Below are 12749 nucleotides of genomic sequence, written 5' to 3'. Positions count from 1 at the left end.
ACCGGATGCACAGACTGGAATAAAAGCCTTCTTGATGGTGATGATCTTTTCCCTTTCCTCAGAGAGAGAAGAAATCTCTTCAATGGCAGAAAAACCTGACCGTGGTTTCAGTCCTTCCCCACTTAATGAAAAACTAAAATTAACAAAATTTCTGGAGTAGGGCATTCATGTAAATCTCACTATTTTATGATAAATGGTTGTAAACAATTAAATTTACCCAATGAAGTGACTAGTCCCAGGTGATACACAAAGATGAGACAAATACTCCTACATAGGTTGTACCTGTTATCTGCAGCCCTCTCTTCCAAGGAATTGAGAATGCCAATCAGCAGTGTTCAAACGCTAATCAAGAGGTGGAAAATGAGGGGTTCTGTTGAAACCAAACCATGGTCAGGTAGACCAACTAAAATTTCAGCAACAACTGCCAGGAAAATTGTTCGGGATTCAAAGAAAAACCCACCAATAACTTCAGGTAAAATACAGGATTCTCTGAAAACATGTGGTGTGGCTGTTTCAAGATCCACAATAAGGAGGTACTGCATGGGCTGCATGGTCGAGTTGCCAGAAGAAAGCCATTACTATGCAAATGCCACAAAGTATCCCTCTTACAATACGCCAAACAGCACAGAGACGAGCCTCAAACCTTCTGACACAGTCATTTGAAGCGATGAGACCAAAATTGAGCTTTCTCTACCGTCCATTGACAGACGCAGCAGCAATGCTTCTTTACCCTTGGGTTATGCGCTATCTACAGGAGTAGACTAGGCTGTGAAAAAATTCACTGACACGCCTATAGGGGCTGTCCTTCTCGGCATAACCCCCCACACACTGTGCTCTCAAATAAGTTTCTTGCTGCCTAGTGAATGAGTAGGACCTTGGTTTCCTGCTGGGGCTTCGGTCTCAAGTTTTTATTATTTTAAGAATGTTTCTCTTTGCTCACTATCGTTAGCTAGTGTCAGGGGGATCCTCCTGGTGAACTACAAGCGACGGCCTGCCGCAGTTTCGCACTGGATAGTCTAAATCCTTATGTTCTCCCAGCCAGGCCAACAAGCGGGAGCAGGTTATGGTCTGACTAGGCCTCGCCATGATGAAGCCCCCATGGATGGGGACAAGCCTGCGAGCGGCTGTATCCCCAGGATGCATCGACCTGGAATGCCCTGAGTCGCAGCGCACCCCTTGGCTGGCAGCACCCCCACTCAGGGTGGGAGGCGGTCTGCCCGGAGCGGAGCCCATCCGGTCCATGGTATGGTGAGTAATACTAAACCCCTCATGTCCCTAGCATCCTCTGGTGTGGGGGGGGGGGGTTGATGTGGCCCACTCCTAGGAATAACATGACTGTTTTCCCTGAAAGATCCCACAGCCCTATTAGGACCAGGCCCTAACCTCCCTGCTCCCGCATGGGGGTGCTATATTCGGCGCCGTTGTACACTGTTACCTTTTTAGGTTGATCACTGTGGTGGCCTCATGTCTGGGTGCTGAACGCATGGCAGAGTTTTCAGCCGCTATTTTAAGTGTGGTCATCGGTTCTCTGTGTGTAAGATACAGCGGCCATTTTCCCTGAGCGTCCTATGCTTTTGCATTGGCACCCTTTTGTTGTAGCCTGAAGCTACATAGACAGTCTTCGGCCTCTTGTGATTCTATGTCCCTTCCTGTGAGACATTTCATGCTGAATCTCCATGCTGCAGAGCTGGCTGATAACACTGTGAGGTGGTACAGTATAGGGGTCGTCTTTTGGGCATTCCTTGGGCACACTCTGCTCCTGCCAATATTTAAGGGTGACTCCGGTTACAGTGCAAAATAGCGATGCGGACCGTGATCGCAATTTAAAGGGGCGGTACAACTTTTTTTCATACAAATTGCAAAATGGAGTCCCAAGCAATAACTTCTCCTCCAGAAGACCTCAGTGCGACTGCCGGTGCATCCGGATTACAGTCTTTCATGTCTTTCTGCAGCATTGGAAAATCTGGCATCAAAGGTGGATTTTGTAATGAAATATCACTAGCCAAAAACGGCCACTGCCTTCTCTGTACTCTGATTCAGAGCCTGATATGGTCGCCTTGAAAAACCCCCTCCCTGAGGAATCCCTGTCCCTGCATTCGGATGGTAAACAGGATATGTCCTCCTCGACTGCAGTGCGGGAATGCGCTATGGTGGAAGCATTGATTCGTTCATTAAGGGAAACATTGAAAATGGATGATGAGCCCACACAGTCAGGAAAGCGAGTCGTTTTTGGCTCCCGCAAAGTCCAGAAGTCAGGTCAGGTGTTCCATTGTCCCCAGGACTTTCACCATATTGTGAATGAGCAATAGCGCATTAAGCACGTGTTAGTGGTGCCTAAGAGCTTTAAACGCTGTTTTCTCTAGCGCTCATTGACAGACGTAGTCCTCGGTGATACACCACCTTCGGGTTATGTTGCCTCCACAGGAGCAGGACTAGACAGGAAATTAAAAAGCTCTGGCCACACCCTAGGGGCAGTCCCAGAGGGTATATCCTCTCTCTCTCTGCCTCAGCAAATCAGTTATTTTCTGTCTAGTTAGGAGTAAGGACCTAGATACCTTGCTGGGATCTTAGGTCCTGGCAAGAATTTTTTCTTAAAGGATTTTTTAGACAGCTTTTTTTCTCCAGTGTTCCTGAGAGATCTTCAAGCAAGAAAGCTGAACTGGGCGACGGGCTGGATGTTGAGATCCGGTGGTCACCCCAGTTCAGCCTACGAGCGCGTGCAGGCCATAGCTCCGCGCTGGGTCGGCCGCGACAAAGTCCCATTAAAGGACTGTCCACGCGAGTTAAACGTCTCGCTGAAACGCCAAAGACCATGAGTCACGGCGTCCGTATCGGTCGACAGCCCTCCCGCCCCGGTGGAGAGGGGTACTGTCAGGAGTTGGTGCCCGCCTGGTTCCGGTATGGTGAGTAGTATGTTCCCCCTTTTCCCCTGACGGGTCTTGTGGTGAACGCGGGCCCCTCTCTGTATGGTAAGATAGAGTCCCCCTCTATCCTATAACATGACACAGATCCTCCTACTTTGAGTGCGATTTTATGTGCAAAAAGCCAGGAGGCTTGGTTTGGGAGCTAACAATCTAATTGTATACATGTTAAAAAGATGTAATCTGTGGCATTCTGGGAATCTTACGGTGTTAAGAATAAGCTACCTACCATTTAGAAGCCACGGACATGTAGACTGCCTTCCTAATCAGATCTCCAGCTATTTGCAGGCCTCCCGAATGGCCATGCGGTCCGCCAGGGCCGGTACCGCCAACCACGCCATATCCCCATGCAGAGAGAGTGTTGTGTGCCCTGCAGCACACCGCTATTCAGTACAGGCCGCCGCCATTTTTTTTGCTGGATCGCACGAGCCGCCATTTTGGCGTAGCCTCGTGTCTCCAGCATGGGGGCGGCCATGTTTGAGGTGATCCAAACACCTCGTGGAGCTTGGGGGAGGCGCCGGAAGGCGTGCAGAGGGGCGGAGCCGCCTCCTTTCTTCCTGGGCAGCCAGCCAAAAGACTTCCTGTTTGTCAAGACAGCGCTGTAACCTATTGCAGTTAAACTCTGAGCATCAAGTGGTGAGCCTGGGGGTCTATCTCTCTCTCTCTCTCTCTCGATCGATAGGGATCCCTAGCAGGTAACACTAAGGGGCTTTTGTGGCGCTGGGGGTCTGAAAAAAAAAAAAAAAAAAGTTTTTATTTTTGAATTATATTATCCAGGAAGTGACTGGAATTTATCATGGACCCTGCCACACATATTCCCCCACCTGTTTCCCTCGAGGGGGCCACGGGACCCGCCGGTGCACAGAGTATAGAGTCATTTACAGCAATTTTGGAGTCTATGGTGGCTCGGGTGGAGGCGGCCTGTCAGGGACGGGGGTCAAGGAAGCGACCCCCGCCTACCCCTATACTATCTGACACCTCTGACTCTGATTCAGAGATGGTCACTGCAGTTGCAGGTTCCTCTGCAAGGGCTGTTATCCCAGGTAAAGCCCCCTCAGACAGTGAGGAGGACGCTTCTTCTCCTGCTATAATTCAGGAAGAAGCATTGGTGGACGCACTAGTTGTGGCAGTCCAGGAAACCTTAAAACTTGAGGCTTTACCGGCAGAGGCAACTGAAACAGAGATTCCTTTTGGTACTAATAAGCCCATCAAAACGGTGAAGGTTTTTCCTGTACCTAAATGCTTCGGTAATCAGATTAAAGGAGAATGGGAGCATTCTAAACGTACCTTTACTATTTCCAAGCGTATAGCTAGACGCTATCCGTTTGAAGAATCCATCATTAAGAAATGGACGGTACCACCAGTGGTGGATCCACCTATTTCCAGGCTGAATAAAGCCACGGTTATTCCAGTGGAGGACACTTCGTCCTTTAAGGATCCGGTGGATCGAAAGATGGAAGCAGAGTCCCGCACCATCTTCTCTCTGATAGGGTCAGCATTTAGACCAGTAATTGTTATTGGTCTAGTTTCCCAGACACTTACGGAATGGGCGAAAATGGTACGCCAAGATCTTAGGGGAAAAGATATTCCCCAGGAGACATCTGATTTGATGGAACAGATTATACAAGGGCTACAGTTTATCTGTGACGCAGCCTTGGACACTACTCCCTTATTAGGGCATGCATCTAAATCAGCGGTGATCCTCAGACGTGTGCTGTGGTTAAAATGCTGGTCAGCTGACCTAGGTTCCAAAAAGACCTTGACAAATCTCCCCTTTCAGGGGAATCGTCTATTTGGGGCCAACCTAGATGAAATCATTAAGGATGCCACTGGGGGCAAGAGCACTTTTTTGCCACAGGCTGCTAAAGCTAAGGGACCTCGCAACAAGCGAGGACCTTTCTTTACCGCCCATAAAGGGCGCCCGGCTGGTACTAGCGGGAAAGGCAAGACTCCTCCAGGAGGGTTCAAGAAGGGCTGGTCGGACAAGCAAAGGACCAACCCAGCCAAACCCGAAGCAAAGGAGTACACAGCCTGAAGGTGCGCCCCCACCCGGTTTCAGGGTGGGGGGACGTTTTCACCGGTATTCAGGACATTAGATCGAGCATCAACCACTACTACCGGTGCGATTCTTCCCTTCCAACATTTAAGTACTACAGGAAGCGGTAGTTACCGTTCCCTGAATAGATCTTTTCCTTTACCTTTTCCTAAGATTAGTCCCGATACCTCACAGGAATCGGATCTGGTTGACCAGATAGGCCAAGTAGCCTCTAGTCGGGTGACTTCGGTCCCTGAGGTTCAACCAGAAAAGATCACCTTTCCTGATAACTATCAGGTATCTGATAAATGTGTGGGAACAGAAAACGACCAGACTTTCTCGGATGGTCGGGGCCAGATACCTCTAGGGACGCCTGGTTCAGATTCTATCAGCGCCAGTGGTCCTAGAAATTCTAGGCTGGCCTCCTCAAGCCGGCCTGGCCGACTTGGACATGTTAGTCGTAGACGTTCCGTGGGAACTTCGTCTCAGGGAGTGTCTGTGGTCTCAAGGACCAATTTACCATCATGCTTTACAGTCGCTGGGTTTAATGGCCTGGCCATTGAGACCCAAGTACTGAAGGACAGAGGTTTGTCTACTTCAGTCATTCCTACCGTTATTAAAGCAAGGAAAGCGACTTCCAGCAAAGTCTATTATCACACATGGAAGACTTATATTGTGTGGTGCGAATCTTTAGGATTTCCTCCACGTACCTATTCGGTGACTCGAATATTGGCCTTTTTGCAACAAGGGGTTGAGCAGAAGCTAGCCTTGAGCACCATCAAGGGTCAAGTTTCAGCATTAGCAATCTTCTTTCAGAAGCCTTTAGCTACCAAATCCTTGGTGCGGAATTTCATCCAGGGGGTGCGGCACCTGGCTCCTCCAGTCCGCGCGCCCTTACCGTCCTGGGATCTTAATTTGGTTTTGTCGGTTCTACAGAAACCTCCCTTTGAAAACATCAGGGAGATTCCCTTGCTTACTTTATCCCAGAAGGTGGCCTTCTTGGTGGCTATTACTTCTGCTCGCAGGGTGTCAGAACTGGCTGCATTATCATGCCAGTCCCCATACCTAGTGATTCATAGGGATAAGGTAGTACTTCATCCTAAGCCATCTTTTCTTCCTAAGGTGGTTTCAGATTTTCATCTGAATGAAGATATTGTACTACCTTCCTTGTGTCCTCAGCCCAAGCATCATCGGGAACATGCGTTGCATTCCTTAGATGTGGTTCGGGCAATCAGGGTATACCTGAAAGCTACGGAATCTTTCCGTAAGACGGATTCACTTTTTGTGATCACGGATGGCCCCAGAAAGGGTTTGCCTGCATCTGCCGCGACCATTGCCAAATGGATTAGACAAACGGTGGTACAGGCTTATTCTATTAAGGGTCAGAGTCCTCCGTTCCCTGTTAGGGCGCACTCCACTCGAGCGCTCAGTACTTCCTGGGCCTTTCGCCATCAGGCGTCAGTGGTCCAGGTATGTAAGGCGGCCACCTGGTCGTCGGTACATACCTTTACAAAATTCTATAAAATTGATGTGACGGCATCGGCGGATGCCTCATTTGGCCGCAAGGTTTTGCAGGCCGCAATTTGAGGAGACCGGTGGTCTACCTCGAGGGTTTTTTTCTGTTTGGAAAAAAAAAAAAAAAATTTTTTCTCTTTTTTGTTGAGTCTCATCATTAAGGATGAGCATTGTAAACTTCTAGTTGGCACCGGTTGGGCCTTCTAGATTGGGATTTGATTTCATTTTCCCACCCCTCAGTTGTGATACTGCTCTGGGACGTCCCGAAGGTGGTGTATCACCGAGGACTACGTCTGTCAATGAGCGCTAGAGAAAAATGGATTTTTGTAAAATCTTACCGTAAAATCCTTTTCTCTTAGCTCATTGACAGACGTAGTCCCCGCCCCTCTGTTTTTTGAGTTGGGTTAAAATCTCTAAAGACTGCTTTTTCACATAACTGATTTGCTGAGGCAGAGAGAGAGAGGATATACCCTCTGGGACTGCCCCTAGGGTGTGGCCAGAGCTTTTTAATTTCCTGTCTAGTCCTGCTCCTGTGGAGGCAACATAACCCGAAGGTGGTGTATCACCGAGGACTACGTCTGTCAATGAGCTAAGAGAAAAGGATTTTACGGTAAGATTTTACAAAAATCCATTTATCCATTTGCTGACTTGGTGTCGAACCGCTGGATGATGTCACCTTGGGTGGATAACCCTGTTTCCAGGTTAAACAAATCTACTGTGGTGCCTGTAGAAGACTCCCCGGCGTTTACGGACCCAGTGGACAGACTGGTGGAATCCCTTTCCCGCCACCTGCATCTTTTGGTGGGCTCGATACTAAAACCTATTTTTGCGTCCATTCTGGTTTCTCAGATGGTAATGGAATGGGTTAAAGTGCTTAGGGTTAACCTGACCACTGAGATAGTTTCCGCTACTCTGATTGAGCTCACAGACCAGATGGCCCAGGCCCTGGTGTTCCTGTGTGATGTGGCCCTGGACACGGCCCCTCTGGTTGCCAGAATGTCAGCGGTAGGGATTGCAATACGCCGCATGGTGTGGCTGAAGAGCTGGTCGGTGGACCAAGCTTCTAAGGCCTTAACAGATCTCCCCTTTTTGGGTGAATGTCTGTTTGGAGTCTTCTTGGATGAGTCAATCAAAGGATTAACGGGAGGTGTAAGAGTACCATTCTCCCTCCATTCCTCAAAAGGTACGGGCCCCGCAGTAAGCGGGGGCCCTCTTTCACGGTTCATAGGCAGTTTATTCGTTCCTCAGAGGCGCAAGAAAAAGGTTGAGTAAGCCCAAGACTAACCAGTCCCGGTTGGGCGGAAAAATCCTCTTCGGCATGAAGGGGTGCCCTCACCCGATTCGGGGGTGGGGCGGGACGTCTGCGTTACTTTCAGGAACCCAGGACATCTCTGATTCAGGGCAAATGGGTTCACAAACTGATTTGTTCAGGGTACTAGATCGAATTTCGGTCTCGCACAGCAGACAGATTTTTTTTCCCTCAAATCTTCGTCTGTCTCCGGATCACTTGAAGGATCTCAGGGAGGCAGTGCAGGATCTCCTTGCACAAGGAGTGATTGTGCCAGTTCCTCAGCGGGAAAGGTTTTGAGGATTTTATTCAAACCTGTTAACGGTGCCCAGAAAGGAGGGCAAAGCGCGTCCAAGGAAAGGGATGTATTCCAGAGATAGACTATAATCCTTCCACTTTATAAAACTCTGATCCGACCGCATCTGGAGTATTCTGTCCAGTTCTGGTCGCCAGTTCTCAGAAGGGATGTGTTGGAGCTGGAGGGAGTCCAGAGAAGGGCAACTAAACTAATTAGGGGATTGGAGGACCTTGATTATGAAGAGCGTCTGCAATCGCTTGATTTATTCTCCCTGGAGAAGAGACGCCTGAGGGGGGACATGATAGCGATTTTTAAATATCTCAATAGGGATCTCAGCTTAGAAAAAAAAGCTGTTCAGTCGAAGGGATTGCATGAGGACTCGGGGGCATACAATGCGATTAGAGGAGAAGCGTTTTAACCTCAGGCAACGTGGGGGGTTCTTTACTGTTAGGGCTACAAGATTGTGGAATTCTCTACCACAAGAGGTGGTTTCTGCGGGTAGTATGATGGCTTTCAAAAGACTCTTAGACGTACATCTCAAGGATCAGAACATTCAGGGGTATGTGAGATGATTACAGCCACACACACCTACACAGGTTGAACTGGATGGACTATTGTCTTTATTCAACCTCACCTACTATGTAACTATGTAATTTTGGACCTCAAGTCACTGAACCGATTTGTGCGGGTGCAGAAGTTTTGGATGGAATCCATTCGGTCGGTGGTAGCATCTTTAAATCAAGGGGACATTCCAGCCTCCATTGATATCAAAGATGCACATCTGCACATCCCTATATATGGGGGACATCAGAGGTATCTCCGTTTTGCAGTGGCAGAGGAGCACTTTCAATTTGTGGCATTACCCTTTGGTCTAGCCTCCGCTCCCAGAGTCTTCACCAAGGTTTTGTCTCCGGTGTTGGCTTTGCTCCGCAAAAGAGGAATTGCGATCCTCGGATATCTGAATTAATCTCCTGTTGAGAGCAAACTCTCACCCAACCTTGTCATAGTCCAGACCCTTCAGGAGTTCGGGTGGACCATCAACTTGAAAAAATATCTGCGCTAACCCTGTTGGTGCGACTGAATTACCTGGGTCTGACTTTAGACTCCTGGCGAGGTCTTTCTTCCTGGGGACAAACTTCAGACTTGCAGGGAGAGATCTGGTTGCTGATGGAAAACAATTTCTCATCTCTGCGGACTTGCATGAGAGCTTTGGGACTGATGATGTCGACCTTTGAGGCGGTCCCATTTGCTCAGTTTCATTCAAGGCCTCTGCAAAAGGCGATTCTTGTCAAGTGAAACAAGGATCCACAGTCCTTGGACAGAATAATCTGTTTGAGCCGACTCACGAGGTCGATGCTCTCGTGGTGACTTCGGTCACCCTCCCTGATGCAGGGACCTCTCTTGTGGACAGTGCTCACCACGGATGCCAGCCTGTCGGGCTGGGGTGGAGTGCTGCAAAATCTCTGTGCCCAGGGAGTCTGGTCGACAGAGAAGTCCTCTTTACCGATATCCTGGAACTTCGAGCAATCAAGCTTTGCCTGCTCCACTGGACAGATCGGCTACAAGGTTCACCGGTTCGGATTCAATCTGACAATGCCACGGCTGTAGCCTACATCAATCATCAAGGGAGCACAAAGAATGCCCAGATGGCCCAGGAGGTGGTTGAGATTCTGACTTGGGCCGAGGAACATGTTCTGGCTCTTTCAGTAGTTCACATTCCAGGAGTGGAAAACTGGCAGGCGGATTACCTGAATCGTCAAGTTCTGGACCAAGGGGAATGGTCCCTGCATCCAGAGATATTTCATCTCCTGTGTGTCCGGTGGGGCACCCTGTAGGTCGACCTATTTGCGTCTCCTCTGAACAAGAAAGTACAAAGGCTCGTGGCCAGGGCTCTGGCCAATGCCACAGACGCAATGGTGGCTCCTTGGAGCCAGTATCGGCTGCTTTATGCCTTTCCTCCAATACAGCTGTTGTCGAGGTTCCTCCACAGATTGGTGGTGGGAAAGGTGCCAGTAATTCTGGTGGCTCCAGACTGGCCTCACCGGTCTTGGTATGCAGACCTGGTAAAGATGGTCGTCAAGCCTCCCTAGCGGCTGCCTCTGAGGCAGGACCTGCTGTCTCGGGTCGATCTTCCATCCTGCTTTACGGTTGCTGACTTTAACGGCATGGCTGTTGAAGGCCAGGTGCTGAGAGACGGGTCTCTCTGAGTCTGTGATTCCTACCTTACTGAGGGCTAGGTAAACAACTTCCAGGAAAATTTATCATCGTACTTGGAAGATGCATATATCTTGGTGTGAATCACAAAAGTTGCACCCTCGCTTGTTTTCGGTTGCGAGGGTCTTGGCTTTCTTGCAGAAAGGAGTTGAGCAACGGTTGGCCTTGGGCACAATCAAGGGCCAAGTGTCAGCTTTAGCTATTTACTTCCAATGCACGTTGGCAACAAATTCCTTGATCCACACATTTATTCAAGGGGTGCGTCATCTGGCTCTTCCAAGAAGATCCTCTTTGCCTCCATGGGATCTGAATTTGGTTTTGTCTGTTCAAAAGCCTCCTTTTGAGAATAGGGACATATCTCTGCCTTTGTTAGCCACCAGAAAGGCAACCTTCTGAGATATCACTTCTGCCCGCAGAGTGTCTGACTTTTTGGCGCTTTCCTGTCGTTCGCCTTATTTGGTCGTTCATAGAGATAAACTGGTTATCCAACCTAATTGGTCGTTTCTTCCTAAGGTGATGTCTGATTTCAATTTTAAATGAAGACATTGTTTTTGCCTTTACTCTGTCCTAAGCATCTCAAGGAAATTGCCTTGCATTATTTGGATGTGGTTCGGGCTATTAGGGTTTACCTGGAGGCCACTGAGTCTCGGTCTGAGATCGGTGGTGGATCGACGTTTTTTAAAGCTACAGTACTCCGTTTTATGAAAATTGCACTAGAGTCCCAAACTGGAATTTCACCCTCAGACCCACTCTGTGCGACTCCTGAACTGTCCAGATCGCAGTCGCTGGCCACGATTTCAGCTGCCCTGGAAAGCCTCGCGTCTAAAGTTGATTTAGTCATGAAAAAGGTTGATAGCCGTAAACGGCCGCTGCTTTCTCCATCTGTGGAGGTGTCCTCTGATTCAGAGGCTGATGTGATTGCCCCGGATGCTCCCCTTCCTGAGGGGTCGCTGTCCTCACAGGCAGATGAAGAGGACCTGTCTTCTTCAGCTGCAGCGCGGGAATGCGCTTTTTTGTAAGCCTTGATTATTTCAGTGCGGGATACTTTAAAATTGTCTGACGAGCCCACGCTGGCTCCCAGAAGTCTCCATAAGCTGACAGGGTTTTCCCTTGTCCCAACACTTTTCACGATATTGTGAATGACCAATGGTGGCGCGTAAAGCACTTGTTAGTGGTGCCAAAGCGCTTTAAACGCCGGTATCCTTTTGTTGAAAAGGTCCAACTGTTGGATGGCGCCACCTAAAGTGGACCATCCTGTTTCCAGATTAAACAAATCTACTCTTGTTAAGTCGCGCTAAAGGGCTCATCGTCAAGATTCAAAGTTTCCTTAATGGAGCTAAAAAGTGCATCCGTTGCTGCACATTCCAAGGGGGAGGAGGAGGTGTTTTCCTCCACGGTGGCGCGGAAAAGTGACAGGGAACCCCTCCGGGGGGATGTTGTCCGTGTCAACCAAATCAGGCTCTGAGTCAGAAGACTGGGCAGGCATAGGCCGTTTTTGAGAAATGCGTTCAGACATCAGCAGATCCACTTTGGATGCCAAAGTCACAAGAGCAGCAGATAAGGAGGCCATGGAAGAGGATTCAGGAGTCCCTTAAGCACCAACCAGGTCTGTGGGGAAATTGTTATCCTGGGACTCCATTTTTGCAATAAAAATTTTTTGGAGCGCTGGCCCTTTAAAAACGGCGGTTCCCGCCGACCCCCACTGCAAAACTGCACCGCTCGTGGAGACCCTTAGAAACAGTTATAAGTACAAGAAGAAACAGTGTTTTCAGGAAAAAGCCAGAAGAAAACGGTTAAAATCACCCCACAGTGTCCCAGTGTACTTGCCACATACACGCTGCTGCAGTGAGAGAGAGAGAGAGTAGGAAGTGATCTCACTCACTAGAGGCCTATGCCTGCCCGGAGCCACAAAAAAATGGTGCCTGATAAAGATTAAATGAGAGGAAGCACTGGGAAAATGGCCACTGCCCTTACTAGGCAGTTGCCCTCATCCAAGATGGCACCCAAACCGGCACCAGAATGAGCTAAAATGGCTGCTGCCCACACAAAGAGGCCCAAACAGCCTGCCCACACCCAAAATGGCGGCCGTGCAAGCGGCGCCAACTAGGGCAAAAAATACACACGCTGGCCCCCACAGGGAACCCCAGAGAGCAGCCCCAGGATGTATGAAGCCCCCACACCCCCCCAGACATGGCAATATACACTGCAGAGCACCCCCAGCAGGGGCAGAGAGGAAGGGGGCCGCACCAGACGGCCAGGAAGGGGATACCACAGAAGCCACCAGGTACTGCCATCCCGCAAGAGTGGGCCCACTGAACACCCCTATAGACAATAGCCCCCATAAGGAGCCCAGGGGTAGTAGCACTCACCAGTCCAGCGAACGCGGGCACCGCTCTGATACGGAACACCTCCCACCCTGAGCGGGGTTGCCGTCAGCCAGGAAGGATGCTAGCAACTTACGGGTGTTCCAGAGTTGAG

General features: G+C 49.5%; 1 protein-coding gene across 2 annotated transcripts in view; it reads left to right on the top strand.

Moving 5' to 3' along the window:
- POLR2B (RNA polymerase II subunit B) overlaps positions 1-12749 on the top strand; it is an 837536-nt gene that overhangs the window by 777795 nt on the left and 46992 nt on the right. The gene's annotated exons all lie outside the window — the stretch shown is intronic.

This window comes from Pelophylax lessonae (assembly GCF_965119305.1).
Source record: "Pelophylax lessonae genome assembly, chromosome: 1".
Lineage (NCBI taxonomy): Eukaryota > Metazoa > Chordata > Amphibia > Anura > Ranidae > Pelophylax > Pelophylax lessonae.
Note: the sequence above shows the minus strand (reverse complement) of the source record. Positions and strands in the feature narration are given on the sequence as shown.